General features: G+C 42.0%; 1 protein-coding gene across 20 annotated transcripts in view; it reads right to left on the reverse strand.

Moving 5' to 3' along the window:
- Positions 1 to 27,196, reverse strand: part of LOC102083551 (hepatocyte nuclear factor 4-beta) — a 69,908-nt gene that overhangs the window by 37,790 nt on the left and 4,922 nt on the right. For 8 of the 20 annotated variants that reach the window (XM_021290644.2, XM_021290643.2, XM_065028867.1 and 5 more), the window contains exons 1-2: positions 2,195 to 22,630; positions 722 to 847 (exon numbers count right to left, since the gene is read on the reverse strand). The gene's annotated coding sequence lies outside the window, so the exon portion shown is untranslated. Of the gene's footprint in view, positions 1 to 721; positions 848 to 2,194; positions 22,633 to 22,659; positions 22,804 to 23,017; positions 23,108 to 25,607; positions 25,754 to 27,196 lie in introns of those variants that run through there. The other 12 variants (XM_065028870.1, XM_065028868.1, XM_065028860.1 and 9 more) reach the window with 11 other exon arrangements.

Consider the following 27,196-nt stretch of genomic DNA (forward strand, 5'->3'; position numbering starts at 1 on the left):
AAGTTGGATATATTAAATAATGAAGTCCACACCTCCAAAAATTGTTTTTATGTCTATGTTCTGTTAGCAATCAGATCCCTATACATTGTGATGATCTATAGACAACTAGATTGAGACTGCTAACTGACACCAATGAGAAATTAGGGGGTAAAACTTAACTATCAGCACATAGATCTACACCAGCAGTATTGAAACCAGCTCACCTAAAACAGAGTTATTCTGGATTTAACATAATTTTGAACAGAATCCAACCCAATTAAATCCATCCAGAGCATAAAGAAATTCATGCTTGTAATAATGCATGAGGCAGGCACAAAAAAGCATCCTAAGTACAGCACTTACATTTCATTTGCTATTAGTTTTCTCTAGCAAACGGATATTCAGCAGGGATACCCTGAAGCACTGCTGAACATGGTAACCTTTGCTGGTGCAAACAGAGACTTTGCAGCACATTGCACACCAGATATCAGTTTGGCTTGGCTAATTGAACAAAATCCACTTTAAGCAACTTGATCAAACAGGAAAAGGCTGATCCAATGCTCAGACTTTCCTCTTACTCAAGATGGCAGCAGAGATAATATGAGTCACTTAGCAGAGCTGGCTCCTGTATTTTTCTGCACCTCTAATAGAACTGAAACAGATTCATTTGGGATTAGAACAAGGCAGAATCTAATAGAAAATAAAACAAGAAAGTCAGGAGATGTTTCCAGACGTTACTTACTGTGTCCTGTTGCTCCTGGCCATCTCCACTCCTGGCCCCAGAGGAACACATGATGTTTGCACAGTCTCATTAGAGAAAAAACTTGTCTCCAGGTTGCAATGTCAGAGGAAGAAACTGGAGGAGTATCTGGAAAAGAAGAAATGGGTGATGTGAAACAGATGTTTTCCTTTCATTGCTTATTGCAGATGCAGCCTAGTAATTAATCCACCTGCTGCCTTCCCATAGGGATAATTACTCACACCACGATCCCAGCCAACAGAATTTGTGTTTTCCATGCCTCATGGTGCCCATCCCCACTTTGCCCAACAATACACACTGAAGTGCTGCACAAATGCAACGCTTTTATAAACAGCTACAACTTTCTGCATCTCCCTGTATAGTTAGGAAGCTTTTCCTAGCTTGCCCCATGTCATCATTCAAAAGTAAAGCTTCTTACACATCTCTTCCCCCAAAATGTTGTACCTGGTGGACTTTTTGTGCTCAAGAATCTTCTAAAAACAAGGGTAAAGATCTCTAATCATACGTGATGTATCAGTAAATACAGGCATTTTCAATGTGGTTACTTAAATACATAGATTAATATGGCAAGCAGGGCTTTCCAGAGAACCTACAGATGTTAATTAAAAATAATAGTGGCATCAGGATGATATATATGAGAGCAGAGCTTACATAGCACAGCAGTAAATAGTTAATGTCTGAAATCCTTGTTTTTTCTAAGACCCGTTTTGCTGTAAGAGCTGACCAGAAAGACACAGTGCATGTTTCTGAATATCCAGGTTAAGGCTGATTTTTAATTTGCTCATATTTTGCTATTTTAAAATACATTTAGTATAGTCCAATGGCCAGTGTTTACCCGTCATTTTCCTTGCACATTTCAAGATTTGAACTTGATGATGCTGATCAGTGAGGACAGAAGCACTTGATAGCAAGTTCTCATTGTGCTTAGTGTATAATTAAGAGTTCAAACCAGCTAATTGAATCAAGAACAACATAAGCTTCAAGGGATCTCTGTTTGTCACCTACACCAAGCCACCCCTGGAAGCAGGAGCAGCTCATGTCTCCAATGGTCCAGCTGTGGGACTGGCTGTCCTCCTCACTGACGAGGAAATCTGCTGAAAAGTGATGGGAGCTGAGATATTGTCATTGACTGAACTTGATACGACTGGAAAAAGAACGTGACCTGAGGTGCAGGCTTTGTTATGGTCCTCATTAACACAGACTTCATCTTTTCTTCTTTTCAAGGGAGCTACTTATTTCTGTGCCTCAAGCAAGAACAAGAGCCAGCTGGAGATAATTTAGTCCTACTTCGCTAATGTTGATGTCTCTGGATTTAATATTGGCATTTCTGGAACTCTATTATGACTCTTTGGCTTGGCAAGGTGGCTCAGGTAGTTATCCTGGGCATAATATTTTGTTAGCTGCAGATCTATTTCAAATATGAAACAGAAATCTGGTCATTCAGGACTAACAAACCTCCTCAAGCACTTCCACTACTTGATGCTCAGCAGCCTCCAGCTCTGGGGAACATCTTCAAAAGCCTTTCAGTGAGCAGCTCAACTAGTGCCTGCTGGACAAACACACAAAAGCAAAATAAAGTCTTGAGAGAGAAGGGTGGATGCTGCTGGGTACAGTGGAGAAGGAACCACATAGCGCAGCAGTGAGCATTGAGCTCTGCCAATGGAGGTCACCACGGACTTTGCTCAGCAGAAGCAACATCCAGATTGAGCCTGCCTGCATCCCACTGCTGTCCCCATCCTTATGTTTCCCAGTGCCCCTGGGGGCCTGTGAATACCTGATTCAAAGGATCTAAGCAATGGCCTAAGGGGAAGCTGGGAGAGAGCCCAGATAGAGCATGTCTTGAGAAGAACAGACAATAAAAAGCTGAGGCACATCACGACAGCCTTTGTTCACACTGTCATGCCTGGGGACAGGCATGAAATCAGGCATTGAAATCCTTGCCAAACCAGGGAGCCAGAGTGGGATTAAAAAAACATCCTGTGCAAGACTGCTTAGGTAATATTTTACCTGCACTATCCAGGGACGGCATCAGCCTTGTGTTGCCCACTGTACCTTGTGTGCAGGATAACTTGGTACAAAAGGATATCAGTGATGGAAAGGAAATTCTGATTGTGTCCTCATCAGTGTTGTACAGACCATTGGTGTTATCAGAGCACCAGGACCAAGAAGGAGCCTACAGAGACAAGGTGATTTGGAGCCTGTAGAAACCAAGCCCCTGTGAGCCTGCAGTACTTTTAGCTTGACCTAACAGCATCCAGACTTCCCTCAAACATGTTCAGCAGAAAAGTAAAGCTGCATTTAAAGTATCTGGCTTCACTTCAGACAGTTGAGGTCCAGTGGGGTGCACGACTTACATACAGGTCTGGTGAGAAATGTTACTGTGATACACATCACGATTTAAGATTTTTGTCTTATTCAAGCACCTCAAAAATCTCATCTGTTGTGTCAGTGGCTGTAACTACATCCACCTACTTATATAGGTAACTGCTGTCCCATTACTTGCCAGTGATGTGCAAAAGCCTTGGACATACCCCAGCAGTTTTGATTTCTGTAACAACTGCACTCTACTTTCTCTTTCATGAAGAAAAATTAGCTACAATACTTGAGATAAAAGAAATAAAACCAATATGAAAACCTATCTAATTGAATTAAATGAAGTAACCTTTCAGCCTGCCTGTTCTGTGAATAACCTTATCTTCATGTTTACTATTTGACAGAATTCTAAATTATCTGAAATTTTATCAGAATAAATCAACTAAACAAAAAGAAAAAAACCCTTCTAAAAGGACAGACATTCTTAATAGCCATCTGGAATACATTATTCCTTTCCAAGTAGCATTGTTGATACTGAAAGTGTTGTAACAATATCCATTTCTAATGTGGTTCTGCTGTGGCTCCATCCATAATAAAATTAGTTGATGCCAAAGAATCCACTTAGCATTACAAGATCCCCCAAACCTGGATTATTTGTGTAAGACTCTAATTTAACATTCAGAGTTTCATGGTCTGATGACATTTCTTAAAATATTTTTAAAGGAGACCAAAGAATGAACAAAACCTAATCTGGGGAAATGCTTTAGCTGAACCATACACCCCTAAATTCTTGTAAATCCTAAACCCCACTAAGGAGACGATGGAGACTGAAAACAACGAAAACCTTCTCTAACATAACCATAATCTTTTGTATTTTCTTGAGTATTTGGTCAGGTCTGCAGTATGGCTACCTTCAAAATGTACCTGAATACTACAGAAAAAGGGCAATATGCATTATTCTCACTTGAAGCTCAATGCCTTTATGCCAAGATACACAAAAATGTCTAATAATATTGAGGATTCAAACAGAGGCAGCTGAAACAAAACTACTCAGCAGAAAGAACTGAACACTCACCATTTTTTAGCTGAAGTACATCAAAGAGTGGCCTGCCAGGTTCCCAAATAAAGGTATTTTTCTACCACATTAATGGTGGTCAGTGCTGGGAAGGTGTCTTTCTTCCCTGAAAAACATCTCAATTTCTGCCATCTTGCAGATATTTTTTTGTAGCTATATTTCGTTTCCAAGCACTATCCTGTCTTAATCCTTAAAGAAGTGAGCAAGACTGAGAGATGGGTACTGTAAAACTAATTTTCCTAGAAAATTGCACTTAAAATTATAGTTCCATTGACTTTGTTGCAGCCAGGTTTTCACCCTGGTTTTTCAGTCTTCTTTTGCCCACATGCTATTGTGCTATCGGATACTGGCCTACTTATATATCTCAGTTTATCTAGCTGTATACATTCAAGATTACGCAAAAAAATAGTTATCCTTTGAAAAATCTTTTCAGAGCTTCATGGGGAAAAATATCATCATAATAGAGCCTGTTAGATGCTGGAGATTACCAGTTGCAGCTGTTCTATCAGCCGAACACTTCCAAGCAATTTAGCCCACAGCAGCAAATCTCAATGAAAAGCTGCTCAAAAATGGGGATGAGAAGAGTCAGAGCCATTTCAGAACTTCTTTGAAGTCTTAGTCTTCACCATCAGTCTGCTCTTCCCTGAGGTCCCTTTGCTGTGCTTCAGCCCAAATGCCATCCCCTCACAGAGAATTAAAGAGCTCTGGGTGCAACTTCGCATTGTTGTTTGCCCACACTGAGAAACGAAGCCCATGATTTGTAAGAAGCCACAATGCCAGCAAGTTGTCCGTGTGGTTGTTGGCAACCACTGGGACAAAATATGGCTTGAAGTCATAACAAGACCTGGAGTCCCCTCCCTCCACCCCTGCCACCCTTGCTAAGATCCAGCTGTGAGCCTTTCTTGTGTTCTTTATTCTCTGTGTTGCCTGATAGTAGAGGTCCTGCCAACCTACAATTAGAAGCAAAAGAGCTGCAACTTTGTGCTCTGACTGCCCAGAGATAGGGCAGTAATTTTTCTGATTGACATGCCAAGGCTTGCCAGCAATGTCAAAAGCAAGTTTGTTATAAATGATTCTTTTCAGGGCATTTCCTTCACTTGCTGATGGAGGAAAAGCAAAGAAAAATGACAGAGCCCTGCTCCTTTTCTTCAGACAACTGTGATTTATTATAGGCAAAATGAGGAGGATTCCAAAAACATTACTCCTATAAGGGAAGGTAACTCAAGCTCCAGCAAAAATAAACAGCCATGTTTAAATAAACCTTCTGAGAATTGTTATTGCACTTTTCCCCAGAACCCGGGGAAGTATTTCTCTCTTCTGATATTGTGCTACTGCTCAAGATGCTGATAAATGCCTGCTCTGAAGACCCAGGGATCTCCTCTGGTCTGAGTGGCCTGGTAAGTCATCAAAGGATAAAAGGCAGAGAACAAAGGGAGAAAAAGTATTATGAGCTGTAGCTAAAGTGCCTGACAGATGCTGGTTTGCTGCTTATGGGAACTGCCTTCCTGCGTCAGAGCAGATGTTCACCCAGCTCAGGGCCCAAGCTCCCGCCTGGCTAATGGTGGGGTAAGGAAGGGTAGATACAAAAGGTCTTTCCCCAGCACACCCTGCCAGAGGTTTAGGGACTTTCCACAGCTCTTCCATGAGTACTGACATCAATAAATCACATTAACTTTAAGGTCACATATCCTGCTAGCATCTTAGGGCTTCACAACAGTGAATGATGTCCCTCAGGGAAGCCTGGGAAGAAAAGCTCAAGCCAGTGAAACAAAACTAGCAATACAAGTGTCTCTTTTCACTGATGCAGAGGACTTCAGCCCACTAAGGAAATATCCATGTTTTCTTTTCTCTATGAAAGGTTAGTTCTTCAAGCATTGCTGCAGAGATCTCACAGTTTGGTCTCCAGCACCCTTACTGTAAGTCTTCTCAAAGTTTCATGTCCCCACCAACCTTAGAGCTTTCAGCAATACTAAGAAACCTGGTGACAACATCCTTCTGGTGACTCCAAGGACAGGATCCAGCCCTGCTGCACTGAGGCCTCCAGACCTTCTTCTCTCCCCTGTGAGAATAAGACTGCCCACTGGTATTTAGGCCATGCTTTTCCTTCTTATCACGCACAAAAAACCTCAACCTCTTCTCCCACAAGGTGTGGAGAGCCCCAGTGAGTTGCCATGCCCCTCAGTGTCCATTGAACACCCCACTGTGATTTATTGCCTTGACTGAGTGAGATCTGGTTTGCAAGGGACACCTTGTGACTCCTCTCTTACTGGACTTGCCCTTTGCTTTGCTTTCTGTTTTCATTAGCACAAGCTAATAGGAAAATACAATGGTGTAATGTGAATCCCATTCTCCCTGCCAAGATAAGGCATAATTAATGACATAAGGCAAATTAGTCATATAGATACTTGGAATCGTTGCTGTTCACTTAGATGCTATGAGCTCATTACCTAGTCTCATGACATAGTTTTTCTTGTTAAGCCTACTGTGCTTTGTGAAGTTTATTCCTTCACAGCTCATCAGCAAGAGGAAGGTAACTACAGCAGCCCTTTTTACTGCACCTTAAAAACTAATAGGATAAATGAATGGGGAGAAAAACAGCAAGTCCTCTCTTTATGGATTTCTGTGACAATGAAAAGTTGACAAGAATAATTTACTCATGAGTTAATAGCGAGCTGCTCCTCTGGTCTGCTGAGAACCAGGCTGAAGACCAGAGGTGCCTTGCACATAACTGCAGACAAATCAGGCAAGGTTAAATCCCCTGACAAACCAAGGCAGCCAGGACATCCTATGGCACAAAGCAGACCAGTGCTGCCAAGGTTCCTTTTCCAGTCTGTGGAGACAGCAAGACACCCTGGCCCAGGCTCCAAAACAGCTGGGCTGGGAAGCAGGGAGCTGCTGGCCAAGGGAAAATGCCAACAGAAGTAGTATTCCTTCAGTCACAGCTCTCAAAGGGAATTAGGTGCTCCAGTTGCTGGGTACCTGTCTCACTGCCACAACCTCCATGGTTGGATAAATGCCCTGAGGAAGGCTCCTCAGCCTTATCGCAGCCTTCACCTACACATTCACTGAGCTATGTTGTTGGAGGACTCACCTGTGAGGTATGAGACATCTCTCTCATCCTTGAGCCAAGAATTACTTCAAAATCTGATGCTGTGTGCTGGCTCCTGGGAGATAGCCCTTCTATCCACATTGGCCAGGCAGTGCAGTCATGCAGATGGTCATTTTCTGGGTCAGCACACAGTAAATTTTCCATGACTGAGCTTGATGACTACAAAAAACTTGAGAACACTCTCTCCTCACAACCAGTACCTCTGAGGAAGAAACACCAAATAGAAGAGGACCCAAATGCTTCATGGAGGAGTGCCCAGCGTCCAAGGATGGGAATGAGGAGAGATGGACATCTGTATTTCTGCTTCCACCTTTCTTGAGGGCAGTGGTAGTTGGTTTTCCAAGAGACACCAGCAGGCAGAGTCCCAGAAGGGGACATCCTGATGCCTCAGGATCCTCACTGTGGGCTTTCAGGGGCTTTCTGAGTGGGCAGCAGCCAAACATGGGGAGATTAAGGATCTATACTTTGGACTGAGAAATGCTGAGCTAAGACACAACCAAGCAACCATTTCCTTTTGTGGCTTCAGCCCTAAGTGCTTAAATCAAATCATCTGCTTATAACCCCAAGACTCTGTGAGGCAGGGAGGTAACACCTGAAACCTTCTGCAGTGCTCTTTAAGTACACAGGCTGGACAAATAATCCTGCAGGAAAGCTCCACTTCAAAATATTTTGCAGTTGAAAACACTCAGCTTGAAAGAACAACATGTTCTTCGAAGTACATTCTTGTAAGTACATGTTGTTGTGATCTTTTTGTGTCATTTTCCAGATTGATTAAGAATGTATTTATTTTCAAAAAAATAAGATCTTTAGAGTGGTTAGAAAAGCCCCTCTGAGTTATGTCCTCTTGCTTCTCAGTCTGGGCTCCTTTGGTGGTTTCTAACACCAGTGTGAATTGTCTCATACTATCTAATGGAGCTTCAAAAAAACCACTTGAAAGAACTCAAAAACCATCATCATAAACTGAATAAGTGACTATTTTAAGAACTCAACTCAAATATGTTTCGGAGACAAATGTATCACTGAGCTACAGGGCTTTTTTTTCTTTTTTTTTTTTTTTCTTTTTTTCCACAGGATAGGTAGTTTTATTCCCCAAAACATCAAATGCTAATGCTTTTCATCTCACTTCTCTCTGGCAGTCTTTCAAGTTTCCCTCATTTGGCAACCTAGCAAGGATTAAGAGACTTCCTGATGTCCTCCTCCTCTCTGAAAAGGAACATATGGCTGAAGTACCTTTTTTTGTTTGTAATATTTGGGCAGATAACCAATGGGGCTGTCTTACCTGCTTTCCATTTGGTGTTACTTCGTACACAGTATTCCAGAAATGATTGGACAACACCCTCAGACACATGGTGTGAATTTTGGGATCATCATATTCAGGGACAGGAGTTGGACTTGATGATCCTTCTGGGTCCCTTCCAACTCAGGACATTCTACTTTGCCCACTGCACTAATCTGACAAAATACAGTGACAGTGGAACAGATTTGGATCAGGGAGGACTTTAACCTGGCAGTTAGCATCCTCTCCCCATATCAACTCCCTGCTCCTATGCCCTTCTAAGCCTGTGAAAACACAGCATGGAGCTCCTAATCAGGAGAACAAAACAGAGGAAAGAAACCATACCTCTGCATGGTAACAGATCTGTGGTTTTGTTAGATTGGTTAAAACATGGAGCACATCCAAATTATTGTGAAGCATTGGTACCTCCTTAGCAGTTCTGGTTCAGAAAGCACCCCTTGCCCTGGGTCTTTTTGGACAGATCAACACAGAAAAAGTGAATGTTAATCTACTGATTGAAAAGTGTAGTTTTTTAACACTAAAAGATACCATCCAGCTACAAAACTGCTGTAAATCATTATCTCATACCTGATCATTCTTGTAGCCATAATCCATTTGTGTCATTCTTACATCTCTGATCCTTGCCATCTTTTATGAATCTGCTGATATTCCCAGTATCTGAATAATCAGGGTATTCTCCTATAAAATCAGGAAATTGAGGCCATTTTGCCTGAAGAAATCTGCATGTCTCACCAGCCAGGCTTTGCAGCATCATGATAAAACCAACCATGAGAAAGACAGAAGTGTGGTGTTTGTCCCTCTGCCAACAAATGCTTCCTAGAAAGTGAGTGCTCATTTGAGCAAAGACTCAAATGGGGTGTTGCTCCAAAGAAAGAAGAAAGAGAAAGCTTCTAAACTTGAAATAAAACAGAAGGGAGAGTCAGCATGAGGAGAAAGTGCAAGCTAAGTGCATGCATTTTTTTACTTGCTGCATTATGGGTAAGAAGCCAAGAGCATATTATTCCATAAACATTAAGCAATGTTATGCTTTTGGTGTCCCAAAGAGATGGCTGTTGGATGGATAGACGTAAAATAGTCCCACATCAAACCATAATCAAGACATGTCATATGCTGGTTTTAACCATCTATGACATGCCTGCCATCAGATATAGTCCAAGAATGGCAAATACGGATGAAGTGATGGAAAGGAGAATAAATCACCCAGCCAAAGCCAACTCCCAGTTCACCCAGTTCATCCAAGCGAGCAGTGAAGAATACTATTATCTGCACTTTGCTACTCAGTGGTACTTTTCAGGGTACTTCAAGGAACGTTCCCAAAAGGTCGCTACTGACAGAGACACCCTGTAGTAAAATCTGTCATCAAAAATCTGTGAAACAAAAAAGTTTTCCAGCAAGATCAGAAGCTGATTTGAGCAGGAAGATGCTGCAGATGACACTTGCTGGGCTGAAGACAAGACCTGAAGTGCAGAGAATTAAACTGTACTTAGATGTAACCAAGGGAGGTCAACATTGCCATTGCTCCTTTTGTTGAAGGAATGTCAGGCAAGAGTATTCCTGCAGGTTCCATCAGGTCTTTGGCCATTCCAAAACTCAGGTAACAAGGATTTGACAAAGAGGCAACAGGGAGAGAACAACACTGTGAATTGCAAGACCAAACCTCTAGTCATTTCACTATGAAAAAACAACAGTCTAAGCTCTTAGAAGATCATGACTAATACTTTGTGAAGTTAAAAATCTACTTTCATGCTCCAATTTGCAAAGACACCAGTGGTGTTCTGTTTGTTCTAACTTTTGCTGTAATGATACAACCAAGAAAGACTGGCTGGAAGTGTTTGGCTACAGAACACTATGTTTAGAACAACAACAAAGAAATGACCCGCCCAAAAAACACTGTGGAGTCTCTTTTTTTCTTGTTAGATTTCCAAACATATTGCGGACAATTAACATGGTTGATGGAACTGCTGCATCTGCTTCTTGACCTGTTTTACTGAAAAGCTACTTGAAAACAATCTGAGTCTCTTTAATCTCACTCATTCTTTCCCAATATTTACAAAGACCTATAAATTACAAACGACTAATTTTCAGCTGAAGCACAGAATATGAAAAGAACATATTCATCCAATGGTATGTTACAGGTCAGATCTTTAGGGCAGGCTAAATCTCTCCAAAGTCCTCCACTTCCAAAGTCAGATTTCTGCATTTGTGAAGGGTTTTTATTCCTTTAGCTGTGACTGGTAAAACAACCTGGACCTCCTGACCTGAAGGCACTGATTCAGAAGAGGGGTGTGAGTTCCAGCAAATATCAATGGAATATCAAAATTCCTGTCCCTCCCAGCTGCAGGAGGCAAAAGCCAAGCTCTGGATCATCCATTTCAACATTTCTAGGAAACAAGTTGCCCATAAAGCTAGGCAAAACACTCAGACATTCACTTCCATCCTGAAAAATAAACAATAAGGAGAGGGAATTTCTTACCCTTCCTGATAGCTGAATCACTGTTAACAGGCCCTGTTGAACAACAAAACTAGGGTCACATCACATATGATATCTCTGGCTTCAGCAGAAGGAAGAAGGAAACTGGTGATTTCTGTCTCCAGAGAGGTACCCACTTCTGACGTTCTCTTGTCAGCCTCAGGATACACTGTAATTCATGTTCTCTGCCACAGCCCTTCCAGGAGCAAAGGAAGATGTTTCTCCATGAATACTGTCTTCCAGGAATAAAAACATAAGATCAGATTTATTCAGGAGTTTCTTCCAGGGATGACAAAAAGAAGAAGGAGAGTTGGAAAGGAATGAGCATTCCCAGTAAGTGAGGTCCCTTCTGAAAAGGTCCAGCATAACACATGTCAGTATTATGCCAGTGGCCTAGCTCACATTGAATATTTCCTTGCAATGAAATGGAAAGCTCAAATCTGAGCTCTTACATCCCTGCTAGCTTGAATGCCAGTATAAAAACTCAGCTCTATACTTGTTCTTTATTTTTTATATATGAATATGAAATATGAAAAATTGACATATCAACCAAAAAGCTGGCCTTTCTCTGTTGGTAGCATTTCTTCCTTCAGGTGCAGGAAAAAAAAAAATAGCCCTGAAAACCTTCCATTGTCTAAACTGTGCTTGAAGATTATCTAGCAGACCACAAGCCTTCCCTTATTCTGGAATTTTATCCTGTGCGGTTGTTGAGTGTGTCCTAGGGCAGGTCTAAGGGTTGTTCTGCTCCAACTGACGTGGAGGACACTTGGAGATGGTCTCACTGCAGCTTCACGTCTTGCATGCTGCACAGGGGATGTGCCCTCCTTGGTTGATCTGCATCCTCTGGCTGGTGTATCCCCACCTTGTGACATGAGATGGAGTTCCCAGCAGGGCTATCTTCTAACCTGGATATTTCTCTACCAGAAACCACCACTTAGTGGAGGTGCTTCTTTGGGTTAAGGAGTTTTTTGGAGCACAGATTGCATCTTCTTAGTGCACTATGGACAAAATGAGTCCCAGGTCTCAGCAATCTTCTAGCCACTACCAGCATGTAACACAGTAAATCCTTCATGTTATTTAACCTCCTCCGTGGGATGGCAGGAGACAGGAACAGGAGGACCACAGTGGGTGTGCAGGAAGAGCAAAGCGACCTACAGCTCTCCTATTACGGGTGTTTATTACTTTCCCAATACAATAAAGCTGAGTTCAGTCCCTTTTGTGCCAGCACTATGGAACTGTTATTGTTTCCTGCATGTGGAGGTGGAAATGTTGTATTTCAGCCCTGATTTGCCTTCTTCTTATTCTGTGGTTTCCGTGTGTTAAAACTGACTAAGAGGAGTAACGTGTCCTCTGTAATGGTGAGAAGCAGCTGCTTCCATGTGATCTCACAGCCCATTAAGCAATGCCAGGCTTGAAGGTGTTATTGGAGGAAGCATTTTTACTGCCAGGATTTCTCGGGTTGAGGCACCAGAGCAGACTGTTGCCACCGCTCACAGCAACAGCAAAAACCTCCTCGCAGCTATTTAGACCAAAACTGGCAGAGTTTCACGTCAAAATGGATTTGTGCACATTTATGATTTGCATGGGATTTTATCACAGCATGCAAGTCTTGGTTTTCTGCCTCAGTGCAGGGAATCCAAACCCAAACACACTTCTCTTTCTGTCTACTTCATCTTTCTGGAGCCAACATTGGCACAAACAACTCTCTTCCAGTACTTTCCTTACCAGGCCAGCAACTTATGCTGTTGGTTTTGGGTTTGTTTTTTTTTCTGAAGCAAACTGGCTTTGGTTTTCATTACAGTAAGGGCTGATTAATCTGGCACCCACTGCTCTTCACCTCACAAGGGGATGACACCAGCAACAACAGTCACAGCGATGGTCACCAAAGAAGGACCATGTCCAAACCAGCTGCCTGAGATAAGATTTCAGACCTCAGTTATTCTCTTGTAACACATGGGAGTAGTTCAATGAATCTGAGATATACCATGTAAGTGAAAGCTGGAAGACAAAATCCCTGATCCAGTGAAAAACCTGAGCAAATGCGACGTTAGAATGACATTGTTATTACAATTACATCAGTAATTTTACTTAGAGATGATTTCTACTTCTCTTCATGACAGATGCAAATGGTAGACTTCAATTTATGTGCTTTCAGTTAGAAACATATGTAAAATGGCAAGACCTTCAAGGATGCAATAGATATCCTATTTACATATATAATTTGCCTAGAGAATGATCCACATCTCTACATAAGCAATTACACATTATCTGGCCAACCAAATTTCAGCCAGCCTGTTATGAGCACATGTTTACTCTCAGAGAATCCCCTATGTGCCTCATGGTGCTACAGAAAGAATATATCTGCCCAAATCATTTCACTCTTTTTATTAACTGAGGCCATGTTTAGCAAAACAATCGTCATAAGGACTTCAGATTTCCTAAAATGGTAACAACTCCCTGAACTACTAGATTGAGAAAAATATCAGATTTTAAAAATTTAAAAATAGAATTAAAAAAGAAAAAAAATATGAGGCTGGCAGTGTGATTTCTTTAAGATGTTAAATTTGCAGTAGGGACCAGCCTGCACAGTAACAGGAAAAAAACCCGAGACCTCCACAATGCAGCCACTGTTACCCTGATATAATGTGAAATCATCTGATGGAGCAGAAAAACTCAGCAGCCAAAATCCTTTCTTATAAACTTACAGCCTAATTAGAGGGACTCCAGGGAGACAAGACATCTCTTCTTGACTGAAAACCTAGGAACCAGTAAACCCCCAGCAAAAATTACCAAATTTTCTAAGTCATATCATGTAATTTAAAACATCTGTCTGGATACTGAGTGGGCGAAAAACTTCCATAAGAAGTAGATCAGGAACTTTGTTTCATTCCCCGCTTTTTAGAACTCTACAAGGAAGGGATTTGCATATTATTCTTAATTTTTCAAGTGTGACATTCTCATCAAAACCCATAGTATTTTATCTAGAAGCTTATTTTTCTCCAAATAATTATTTTAAAAGTAATATTATGGGAAGAACTTGATACACTTATTTTCTGACTTCTTTACTTCCTTTAGTCTTCCTGGGATGATATTGCAAGAGTGATTTACATGTTCTTTCATGTCATCTTCTAGAAATACAAAAAGATACATAAATAAATAATCTGTCTCTCAGGGCTGTTTTTTAAAGAAAACCACAAATAACTGCACTTTGCTCTCTACTTTTGCCAAAGTACTTCAGAAACATAAGGCTTCCTGCAAACCGATATTAGGTGCTAATGGCAGAAATAAAGAGAAGTGTGTTTATTACATTGTAAACATTAATGAAACAGCGACTCGGTGGTTGCCAACGTGTCATTAGTGATGGGCAAATCTCACAAGAGCAGCAGCATCAACCAGCTGATGTAAAGCCCTCAGTATGGTGTGTATGGCATAACATGAGGGTCCAAAGTCATGACGGTGGTATTATACAGTGCACCATTAAGCTGTGGCATGAGCATTTGGGAGGACATCCAGGCAGCCCTTGCAGGAGGCTCCGAAAGGTCTCGGTGCAATCGATGCATCCCCCATTGCTTCTCAAACTGGGCCTTCTGCCAGCACATAGCTGAAGTCTACCCATTTAAACCACAAGGAATTTCTCTTGGTCCAGCCAGGAGAACTCAAATGTTCCTTTTTTAAAAAAAAAAAAAAAAAAATTTTTGGTCTGGAATTTCTCAATAAAAACTTTGCAATGACAGAATGTCTATGGGAAAAAAAGCCGTGCCTGTCCCTGCTGGGACTAAGGGAGACCCGAGGACCTACTGTGGCTGTGAAGGTTTCTGTGTCTTCTCACTGTCCTGTGTCCCTGTACATCCCCATTTGGGTCCCCTCTCACCACAGGGGAGACACACATAATTCTTTTTCCCTGGGCTGGAATTCCCTTTAGCAACTGCCTGTCACTTCCTGGAGGCAGCAGGTTTGGAGGTCTATGGGTGCCATGCTTTAGGAGCCAGAGATCAGGCACATGAAATCTAAGATCACTTTTAATCAATGAAGTTTCAAACAAAAGTCTCATTTCTGCAAGTACATAAATAAGAATTTCTTAGAGAACACCAGAGGGCATCGCTATGGTTCTTTTTGGAAGTCAGGCTAGAGACACTATGGCTGTTTGCTGAGGCACAACCTCTGCCATTCTCTTCAGCTTCCCTGAAATAACTCCTACCCAGCAGTAGTTCATGGTTCTTGACTAAGCTATAGAAAATCTCACGGGAATCTGGGAGATAAATGGGTTTTGGTTTTCCATAAATAGAAGCAATGGAAACAGAGCATTTATGTTGCCTTAGACACTGCCAGAAGGCTTTGCAGCTTCTCTGCAAATCTGTAGGATTCTATTACTCTGCCTAAAAACATATTTACACTGGGAACAACAGGCTGTGTGGAAATTGTGTCTTTTTTATACTGACAAACCGCTGGAAAATTAAGCCACAGTCCTTGATAGACTTTTGGACCACACTGAAAAATAGAATTTAGGGAAACACAAAAAAACGTAAATTGACATCAATAATTGTGAAAATCTCTGGCTTTGTTAGTAAGTGTCTTTCAAAAGCAACTCCTAATTGTGTCCACCCTCCTGCAGCCCATCACTTTGGTCTCCTCCATTTGTCCGCTATGGAATCTGGTGTTGAAAGGACAGATATCAGATCTGACCCAACTCTTCTCCTGACATTTTATCTTTCTGCCTAATATTCATATTCTTCCAGCTAGGTAGGCTGTTGAAGCAAGGTTAGGTCTATTAAATACAACTGCCCCTGTAGTTGCTTACAAGGTGGGATTGCTACTGCATGATTTACACTTTGTCCTTGTCGCTGCAGCCTTATGGTTCCTTTTAAATCCACTGTTTGGATTACTGAGATAAAGGGTGATTTCTTTTAACTGTAACATCATTTCTGTATGCAAAGTATTGGGGAGTGATTAGCATTACGTCTGAAAGTCAATGTGTACAGTGCGTAACACCGTCAATACTCACTTTTGATTTGGAGCTTACAATGTTTTACAGAACAGCCGCATCAGATGAGCAAATGCTGCATCGGACTGAAAACTGAGTTCAGGTGCCACCTGCCAGGTCTTCAGGAAGTGATATGTAAAGGAGAACCCCGTGCTGGCAGCAGAAGACCGATGGTGTCATCCCTTCTGGTCCTTTCTCAGCAGTTGCAGTTATGCAAAGGACTAGAGGTAGAAAATCAGGTCCTTCCAGTCCAGAAGCTAAAATAGAGAGTTCTAGGAGTAAAAAAGTAAAGAGTTGCAGCTTGTTGATTCTCAGCACTGATTCATGCATGCAGCCTGGATGTACATCAAATCCTCCTCTGAAAAAGCTGGATTAGTCACAGTTTCCAGAGAAATACATCTTGCAGCAGACACCACAATGTACCTCTTTCCTTCTGCAGTGACTCAGGCAATCACTACTCAGAGTCTGCATTGGCTTTTTTAAAAAAAATTCAAACATGAGATTAATTATATAGGTCATTAATTAGCCCGATGCTGGGCAAGACTCCCATGTACAAAGCAAAGACTACAGAATCTCATTCTGTATGACCGAGGGGGCTATTGCTTCTTTATGGGGTATCACAGCTCTGTCCAAGGAAAGGGGTTGATTTTCCTCCATAAGAGGAAAAGAGAAAAAAAAACTTGGCATGAGGGCAGGAAACACTCTGGGTTTTCTTTTTATGTCACATCCCTCTCTGAGAACATTCCTCCTCTTCCAAGGGCAGGGCTGATAGTGTTTTGCTTCCAGGTTTCAATCCCTCTTTGAACAAGCTGCCATTGCCCTTCACCGGGACTATTCTTCCTGACACTGGTAACATTTATTTGTCATGGCTGAGGAAAAGAAGTGAACTGAATCACACATATATCCATTTCTAAGAAAGGCTTTTAAAACTCTCCAAGATGCTTTCCTCTAAGTGTTCATATGTATCATCTGAGCAGCTGCCAGACCACCAGCCATGAGGAACTATCAAGTGTAACAATTCTCTGTTATTTTATATATTCCTCCAGTTGGAAATAATCAAATATTGCTGGCGTCCCGTGGAAAGGCAGTCTCGAAATATTAGTGACATTTTAAGAAAGAAATAGGACTTTCATCACATAATAGTAGGCAAGATCATCTTCACATCTGTCATTTCTACCACTTTTCCTTGGAACACCAATGAAAGATACAAATTCAAATTTGTCTTAGCTGGACTAGACATCAACACCACCTTTGCTTCCCTTACTGCTGGACTTGAGTAATGATTTTTCTGTAAGTATAGTTAACAGAAAAGATGAAAAATGTTTCACAAATTCTAAATGTTTCAGATCACGTGAACCCTTGGACCTTGATAAACACACCCAGAGTAACTGTTACCATGAAAAAACTATAATAAAAACTCCATCTCTGCAGGGAAATAGACACTGCAAATACCATTATTTTATAAATACCTGCCTGTTTCCATAATCCTTGATTTGCTTCTACTTGCACACATTCTGCATACATATTTTTACCATTTTCTTTGCACACCTCAGAGGCTACATACATAACAGCTCCAATGTAGAGCCCCTGCTTTTGGCTCGCAAGCTGTGACAGATTCAGTGAAATCACCAGGAAAAGACATAGATCTGTTATGAAGATCTCATCCTTGCCCAGATACTGCCAATTCAACACTGCACTTGCATTTTCAGCTCACTCAGGTGCTCTGAAGAGACTCCTTGGATGAGGGACAAACCACAGGAGTCTCAATACATTTGTGCATTTAGTTGGTTCTAGCTGATTGGGGAGATGACCATTATTTATCACAAAGGAATAACACCAGGAAAACATCTAACATTGATGGGCAGTTGCATAGCAGAGGGCTGAGGAACGCCAGATTCTTCTGTCCATAAACCACCTCTTCTTTAAAATGCAAAATATTAGAAACCACAGCTTTTCTAAATGTGATCTTGCATTGAGCAGAAAAGTATCGCCTGCTGCTTTCATTCTTGGTGATCTGACCCACATTAAGGTAATGATATCAAAGAAAAACTACCAAAATGTAGCTCATTTCTTCACCCTGAAGTATTTACAGCTTAAGCTAGATTGAGCAAAAAATACAATAAAATGAACATGACAGATAAGATATGTAACACTTCCTGGGGAGAACATGAGAAGATTTCCAGAGATGGTATTAAGAGAGGATTTGAAGGAAGAGAGAACATACAAGATACTACAGCTGTTAAGAAAATGAACTGAAAACGTTTCTTCCCGCTGTGAAAAAGGTTGTACCTTTGTTGAAAAACACAGAAATGAAAACAAAGAACCTTTTGTTTTCAAGTCGTGTCAAAAGCACTTTCACTGGTTTTGACAGCCTTTAGAGGGAAAGGTTTTGACAAATCCCATGCTCAGGCTAACGAAGAGGTGCAAGAGATCAAAGGAGAGCAGAGGTGCTGGGGTCTGACAAAGCCATTGATGGGGACAACAGCGAGGAACTGCAGAGAGACAACACCAGGAGGAGTCGGCAGTGAGGTCAATAATCAATGTGAGCCACAGCATGGTTTTCCTAAAGATTTGTTTTCTTAGGAATTCAGAAATCATCTTAAATTCTCTCTTTTTTTGTTTTTTGATAGGTGAGTGGCTGAAGGGTCCCCACAGCATCCCTTCCAGGCACTCCAAAAGCAAATAATCCTTTGGTACAATAGCCCAAACTCTGACACACAAAGATGCAACACGTCACAGGAGAACAAAAAGCAGAAAGAGAAAAACTAAGTGCTGAGTTCCTTACAGCATGGAGATGTGAAGGTCTAAAACCCAGCTTTGGGGGAATCTGGCCACGTTTCTCTTTTTTGCTGACAGCCCTAAAGCAACATGAGGATGGTAGGAGACAATAACTGGTCCTAATTGCAGTGAGTCAGATGGAATTGATGCAAGGTAGTGAGAGGACGGGCAGACAGCATTTTGGCTGTAATAAAGAGCATTTCACAAAGGCCAGGTTTAAAGAAATAAATAACGGAAGACAGACTGTTTCTGGGGTTGGATGGTGGTTGCAAGACAAATCAGTTCTGTCTAAAGAAAGTCCTTAAGATGATCTGTGTGCTGCTTTTCAGGTCATAAAAAGAAATGTGCTGCACACAAGGAATTTGTTCTTAGTTCTGCTTCATGAACAGGCAGGCAACAGCCTTAGAGAAGTCACTGCCATTTTAATAGAAAAAATATTTTAACAAGATATTCTGTCCTTGAACAGGGGCTGTTATCTGCTTTCCTGGGCACCTGGTCCCCAGAGCCAAACCAAAGAGTGTGGGACTGGGAAACAAGCAGAGGAACAGGCGCTGCCTACCTGCAGCACACCAGCTGCCAACAGGAGCTGCCGAAATGGACTTTCTTCTTGTCAAACACTGCGTAAATCTCTACCCCTGAATCAGCTCCCTGAAAACTGGCTGTTCCTACCCCTGCCTGCTGGGCTCTGCAGCAAGGCTGGAGCAGGGAGTATCGCTGCCATGGACCAGGGATGCGTTCAGATGTGTTGGGTGCTTGATACATCTGCCAACTCAGTTATAACACACTTCCACTGCTTCTGCCTCCAAGCACATTCTCAGCTTGGAAAACAAGAACAGCCCCTGGGGTAAGCCAGGTACTTTCCCATGCACATTTTCTGCTTCACTGACCACGTCAGGTAAAATTTTGCTGAAGTATAGGCAGTCTCCCTCCCGGCCACCATCTTCTTAAGGACTGATGGACCCATCAGGGGATTAATTATCCCAGCAATATGCCTGTCTCTCCTCTTGCATGAAGGACAGGAGACGAATTATTCTGCTGCCAGGCCGTAACACTTCTCAGATGATCAGGGCATCATCCCTTCCTCCCTCTGGTTCAGTCACTCATTTCCTTGTGCTGTGGGTACATCCACCATCCTTGCAGCACCCCACAGAGATACTTATTCCCCTTGAGGGATTAATAGCCCAAATTTCCACAGTCAAGGGCAAGCTGGCAAAAAAAAACCACATCCTGTGTGAGTCAGGTGCAACAGTGCATGTGAAATGTACAGTGGCCTTGTGGTTACATCAAGCTGTGAAGTGATATCCTGAGCAGATTCCTTCTGCACGTCCCGTGCTTATGAATATGCCAAGAGGTGACCCTGTCCTAGCAGCCTTAGTCAGACCTTGCAAGCTCATGAGGTTTCTGGAAATAAATATAAATAAGGTTGTGCTTATTCAGAAATACGTGTAAATAAACATGGTGTTTTGCTTGCTGTTTTTGGCTTGGACATGTGTAAGACTTTTGGGTGATGCAAGGATGGTGATGGCACCATCCTATGGGACCCATCAAAGGCAAAGCATCAACCAGAACTTTTGGGCAATATCTCTGCTTGTCTCCAAGCCACAGCATTTATTCAAAGCCCAGTATAAAGGTATTTTTCTTTCCAACAGCTCATGATTCCTGCTAGGTTATTGTTGGCTACCCTGTAGGTATTTTCACATCTGTTAACCGGTAAAGAGCAACATTGTTCTCTCCCCACTCTATTTCTGTAGGTAAGATTGTTTTGGAAAGGACACTTTGTAGGTCAGATAGGCTTCACCTTGTCCTTTAATCATGTCAAAACATGGTCAACACAACATATATATGTAAAAGAAAGACCCAGTTTCAGATTTATAACACTTACACAACCTAACTGGAAATGAGGCGTGCAGTGCATCATAAAAAGTATATAATCGAAACCAATGAATGAGTTTAAAATTTATGATAGGTAACTTATGGAGACCACTACATGTCTGAACTTTAAATCAAATGCCCTTCAGCTGTATATTTCTGCAAGCTTTTGTATAAAACTCCATTGTCTTATTTCCCTTTACTTGAAAAAAGTCTAAGCATTAAAAAACCCATTCTATTTTCTATAAATTCAGCAGTGAAAACTACATAATCTGAAAGACAATACAAACCTGTCACAGAAAGTGAGTTACAGTAGAAAGCAACACTGGTTTAAACTTTGGGGGAAAGTGTCATTCAACAACAGAAAAGAGAATTCATCCTCTCCCACAAAGACTTCATTGACTCAACTAATGCATCTCTCCATTTTCCTTATTACTTTAAGATGTTCTTCTGACCCCCATGCCCCCACTGTAATTATCCTGTTGGTGTTAGTTTCTCTCTCTTCCTCTCCCAAAAGACTACTATTGTCTTTCTGTGAACAGATAAAAACCAGATGGGGAGAATAGGGAGGAGATACCAAGATTTGGGCTATCTACCTGAATTTTGTGAGTATGGGAAAACACTATCAAAATTAAATCATTAAATTACTGTCTAAAACATAATAGAAATATTTATTTTGATTTTGATATTGTGCCAAGGGAGTAAGAGTCATGATCCTTCCAAATTACCTGGGACCAGAGCTTTATCTCCTCTAAATTTCTCTGCACCACAAACCAGACAACAAATTTCCCAGCACAAACATACAGAAGCTTCGTTAGTCTGCAATGATTTGTCAAGAAAAGGCTACAGTGAGAAACGTAGGAAAGATTCTCTTACCCACAGAAGAAATACAATATAAGAGCAATTTTTAAAACAAACCAAAGGCTCGTCTTTTTCTGCTGATATCTCTCGTAGCTGGACTTTGTGATATTTGTCTGGTGATTCTTGAAAGATCAAGAAGCAAATCACAGTCCTCACACCCCAAGCGCAGAGAGGTTCATGGCAGGTATATATATATATATATATATATATATATAGTTATGAAACTGTTTCATCTAAGTGCTGGTTGTAATCTATCTGGGATGCTCTTCGCCTTTTCCCTGTTGTTTGGCGCCCTGGGAGACAGCGTTGTGCAATCTTTCATGCGCAGTTACAGTTCTGCCAGTTATAGTGGAAAAGTTTTAGCAGGGAAAAGTTCCTTGGCTGGACACCAAACGCACTCTTAAAAATTAATTTCAGGGTTTGCTAAGGCTCAGCATTCGTGGCTGGGAAAAGCTGATGTGCCCTAGATTTCAGTGCACCAAAGCAAACTGCTGACACCCTCATCTGCTCTTCCTGGGACTGTCCCACTGCATGTTTCTTTGCAGGGATTAGTTGCCTTCTGTTTGCCTCTTTTCCCAAGAAGACTATGAGTGAAGTTTGGTTTTGGTCGAGTATGAGCATTTCCTTACTTTGACAGCTAATTTGTAGCCTGCAGCCTGATGTTATCCCAGCAATGAGTTTATGGTCCCATTACCATCATCTGGTAGCATCTTCCAAGCAAACAGAAACTCTTTCTGTCATCTAGTCATCATGTCAAAGTCAGGTTTACAAGCCAAAGAGCAACACAGAAGCCTCCACCAGACAGTATAAAAACTTTGTGAGTAAGCTAATCCTGTGGCCAAAAATAAATACCCACGATTGAGTTAGACAACCCAAATGCTCCTAAAGCCTGACCTGTTATGAATGTGTGACATATTAAATAAATTCTGCTGAGCATCTCCAGATTAAGCTGGACACTGGGCAGTCCAGATGACATTTAGGATTAATGAGAAATCCAATAAGTAGAGCAGAAATTTGGAATTTATAGATGGGTAGTAAGTCCTTTGCAACCCCTGAGTAAGCAGGTAGTGTGTAGATGTGATAGCCCAAGTGTGCGAACCCAAGACTCACAGGCTGGTGCCCAAGGTCTCTCTTGGACAAGGGGAGGATGACCAGATGCTATTATACCTTCATCCCTTGTTCAGCGGCACAGATGGGCTTCTCCATCTGGATACAGAGCAAAAGACTTCCCAGCCTTCATCCACCTCCAGTTACACATGGCAGAAAGCAAAGCTGTTTTCTGGTGACTTCTTCCCATGGCAGTGGAAAAACCTGGGTAGAGAAAAATAGTCCTGTGATCCCTTGCTTGGTGCAAAAGGTTGCCTCAGCCAGGCCCTAGAAAGAAGTGACGTGATCACCCAGAATGATAACAAGTTGTACTTGCAAGACCCAGGAAATACTAGAATAAAGCGAGGGTGAAACATGGAAGAAAAACACAGGAGCACAGATAGAAGGCAGAGTCAGGGGAAAAAAAAAATCCATCTACCAAACATCCAAGTACACGGTCTATATATCTTCTTTTACAGACGTGTTACATTATCCCCTGCTGTCTGCACATCACACCCTATCACTCACTCTGAACAGATTTACACGATGGTTTTCTCCCCCTTGCTGACACAGTGCTTTGGCATTTGGACCAGCAGGGCAACAAATATTGATCTCTCGAGCAACTCCTGATTCCAGCACACAATGTCCCGCGCCACAGTCCAAGGCTCTGGCCGTCTCTTCTGCTCCACTTTATCACTGATGTCTTGGCTGCATCTTCTACTTTTTTTCTTTTTTTTTTTTTTTCCTTTTGTACTGTTGTCTGTTCTTTTTTTTTATCAAGCTTCCCTCTAGAAAACCAACGAAATTAATAACCACTCTGCCGTGGCATCAGCTGGAACAGCATTGAATATAGAGCTGAGATTTATATGAGCTGAATGTTCAGACAGTTGTTCAGTATGGAAAATATTAACCTTCAGAGGCTGACAGTTGATTTTAAGCAAACCTCCTCTATCTAATCTATTTATATGAAACCTACTCACTGCAGCACCTTTATGTATAAATCTTTTAGATGTGTTTACCAACAGATACATCACTAGGAGCTACAGAGACTAAAAGCTAGAACAGGGATTTTGGTCTTGAGCTCTTTGCTGTGCTGACACCACTGTCCATACCGCTCAGTGCCTCAGTTTCCCTACAAGGTCCCTGAAGCCTCTCAAAGCTGGATTTTGCTGCTTTCAGGACTGTCCATCACTTCTACAAGCATTTGATCAGCTCAGAGGGAAACGTAGCCAAAATGTGTATTTCAGCACTTTACCTCCAGACTTTGAAACAGCTTGCTATCCAAAATATTTTTCAGGTGCCCCAATGAGAGTAAAGTCTTTTCAGTTCAGCTCATCTTCACCCTTCAAAGTTAAATAACCCCAGTGGCTGAGGCACAGGGACTGTCCATGGGCCCTTCATCTGCAGTGAACATAGGGAAGCAAACCCGCTGGAGAAAAAGGGGAGCAAGAGGCTCCCACGGGCATCACTTCTCATGATCTTTCAGGTACTTTGGGAGCTCTTGCACATGGGTATAGCTCCAGGTTTGGGGAATAAATTAGCTGACACTTGCTGGTTTGATTTTGTTTTGTTTTGTGGGTTTTTTTTAATTTGCAAAGGATCTTCCTTGTCTTTAAAAAAAAGGCATGAAAGAAGGGAAACTAATAATTCCCCTGGGAGAAAACACTACCTATCAAGAACATAGAAGTGATTAGACTTTGAAAAGTGTATTTGTTACTTTTTAAACCATTCATTTGGGGGATGGTACTGTTCGTTACCCTTAAAGATGGAAATGGCAAGCTTGAAATTCAGAGTGGAGGCAGGAGGATTAATAACTTCAGCTCTCTTCTCCCAAAGGAGTATTGCAAAGCTTGCTTACATTTTTCCTCCTTCTTTCTCAACCCAAATCACCCGAGGCCACTTCAGCAAGTCCAAGTCAGGTTGGATAGGGGGACATTTGCAGGAGAAGAGCTCCACACAGGTCACAGAGGAGAAAAGTTTAAGTAACCAGAAGTTATGTCTTTGCTGGGAATGCCATGACGTGTCCCAAGGACTGGAGGGGCTGTCACTTGTCTGAAAGCTGCACAGCACCAGAAGGAGGAGACATCTCGATTTTGGGTGAGAAATGCCTCAGGGGAGCACATTGCAGAGCTTTGAAGGAAAGTCTCATGTTTGTGATTCCCTTTGCATGAAATAAAAGGTATCAAGACTGACTCCAGCCTGAGCTTGGCTCTTTGCCTGTGGAAAACATAACAGTATGTAATGTTCCTCATGCCAGTGGATAACCCAGTAACTATTTTAATTACTGTTTATGGTAACTGAATCGCAATAGAGAATTCAATAGCGCATATTTATGTTCTTAACTCATAGTGAATACATTTCTCCTCCATATCCTGGGTAGGATGCTGTATTCAGGACTATACTGGTTCAGATGCACTTAAAACAGTTATATCTAAGGGTAGTTGGGGCATACTTGTCCAGTCTAAATCAATTTCTAACAAAGATTCTCCCAAACAATTTTGGTTAGTTTGAAGGGCTGATGGGGGAGGAGTACTTTGCAACTCTGAACATTTCCAATGAGTCCACAAAAAAAAAAAAAAAAAAAAAAAAAAAAAAGAAAGACAACCAGTTGAAGATCAGCAAAAACATGATTTTAGAAGGATAACGGAAAGCATGACAGCTTTAGAAAACTAAAACAATTATGCAATTATGTTAAGCCCTCGTGGAGCTGGTGAAAAGCAGCTGTGAGGCAGAACTACTGCACTGTCCTGCTGCAGTTGACTGTCAAAACCTGCACAAACATAGCCATGATTGACATGCAGCAAACAGGACTCAGCATTAACCATCCTTCTTTTCCTACAGCTCATCCTTCTGACTGAACTCTTGCTTTCTGGTTTTAATGTGGTCAACCTCTCATTTTAATTGATCAGAGCCAACTACAGTGCAAACTGTCCACCTGTTCCCCTCAAGCTGCAGTGAAAGTCCATCAATAACCAAAACACAGGACACACGTAAGCTTTCCAGCAACGAAACTAAAGCCCAGGAAATACCTTGGTACCGTTGTCCCAGGGAACACCGACTTTCATTTCTTTTCATTTCTCTAACATCTGGTACGCGTTGCTGAGGAATGATGCTCCCTTCAGCCTTGGACTCCTTCCACGCTGTGAATTCAGTAACAGAGTCAAGACACCTGTATCTAAAAGCAAAACCATCCAAGTCTGATCGGATATGCCACCTGAGAGATATTATTCTTTTCAGATGAGAGGCAGCTATTAGGCCCTGGCTATACTGTAAAGACAACACTGTATTTCTTGCAAGAACTGGGATATTAATTTCTGGCACAATTCAGACTCAGGACATTTTCACTCTCCTAAAATTCCCCCATCCTGAGTTTGCAGTTAGTAGTATTAATCTTTATTACCCCACCAAAAAACACAAACGCAACTTCTGTTGCCTTGCCAGTACCGTCTGGCTGTACAGCCCCAACCTGGAGTTACAATGATGAAGGAATGTGCTGAAATGGCAAGTCTTGCCAAGCCTGAGGTAGGATCATTCTGGCCTCTCCAGGCCTTTAATAATGGCCATACTTTTCTCCCTACCCCACTCTCCTGATGAAGACAGTCCTGCAGCAGGCAGGAGGCCACAAACTCCCTCAGATGGATTTCTAAGAATGGGATATAAGGGGATATATATATATATTGGGGTGATAGCCATTATCTTTGGAGAAGGCAGAATGGCACTGGTGGGCCAGTCTGTGATTTTGCACAATTAAAACAATACGCATATTTTCTCAGTCACCATTCTGGGAGTCTCCCTGGGCTGTCTGCTCCCTGTGGCCCCAACATTGGCTGTTGCTGTGATGAAGGGACAGACACAGCAGTGAGAGCTCAGGTCACAGAGCATCTGTGATGGAGGAGCTTTGGTCACAGTCCTAGACAGGTGGGATCATGAGCTGATACTGCCAAAGCAGTATATTTTACTGATGCAATATTATCACAGCATAAATAACAGTGCAAACAGAAAACAGCTTCATTTATAAAAGTCAAAAGTAACACTCTAAATCTCAATCTGTCTCCAAATAAAACCTCTTGATGCCATTGCTAAGATATGCAGTCTTCACCACAGGCTTTGTCTAAGTAGCGAGAGGGCAGACTCAATTAAATACCACTTATGCCAAGCTCACAAAGCGTGTCTTTCCAGCCTGGGGGTTGAACCGCCCAGGCCAAAAGGCAAAAATCATCTCAGGTAGAACTGAACGCCTACACAGCCATCGACAAACAGCTTTGTAAGAGCTGAGAGCAGTAGACAGAGCTATTTGTCACAGGCAGAGGCCAGAAACAAATGTAGTGACCTGTAAAACCAGGCACTTTTGTGTATCTTATTGAAAGCACGCAGGATATTCCTGTTCCAGATCCGACACAATGGCTGTGTCTAGCCGGACATGCCTTTAAGTGATTGAACTCAAGCTCTGTCTGGGCAAGGCGTCAAACTCCACAAATCTCTATCCAAGGCTCACACCTGATGGCACTTTGAGCCAGTCCAGACAATAATCTGGAGGTTTTGTTCCACTTCTGCAACCCTCTCCATCCCCACCTGCCAGCTGCCAGCCAGGCTGCCTTCCTTCAGAGAGGGCAGGGCA

The sequence above is a fragment of the Columba livia genome, chromosome 13 (assembly GCF_036013475.1).
Source record: "Columba livia isolate bColLiv1 breed racing homer chromosome 13, bColLiv1.pat.W.v2, whole genome shotgun sequence".
In the NCBI taxonomy this organism is placed as follows: domain Eukaryota; kingdom Metazoa; phylum Chordata; class Aves; order Columbiformes; family Columbidae; genus Columba; species Columba livia.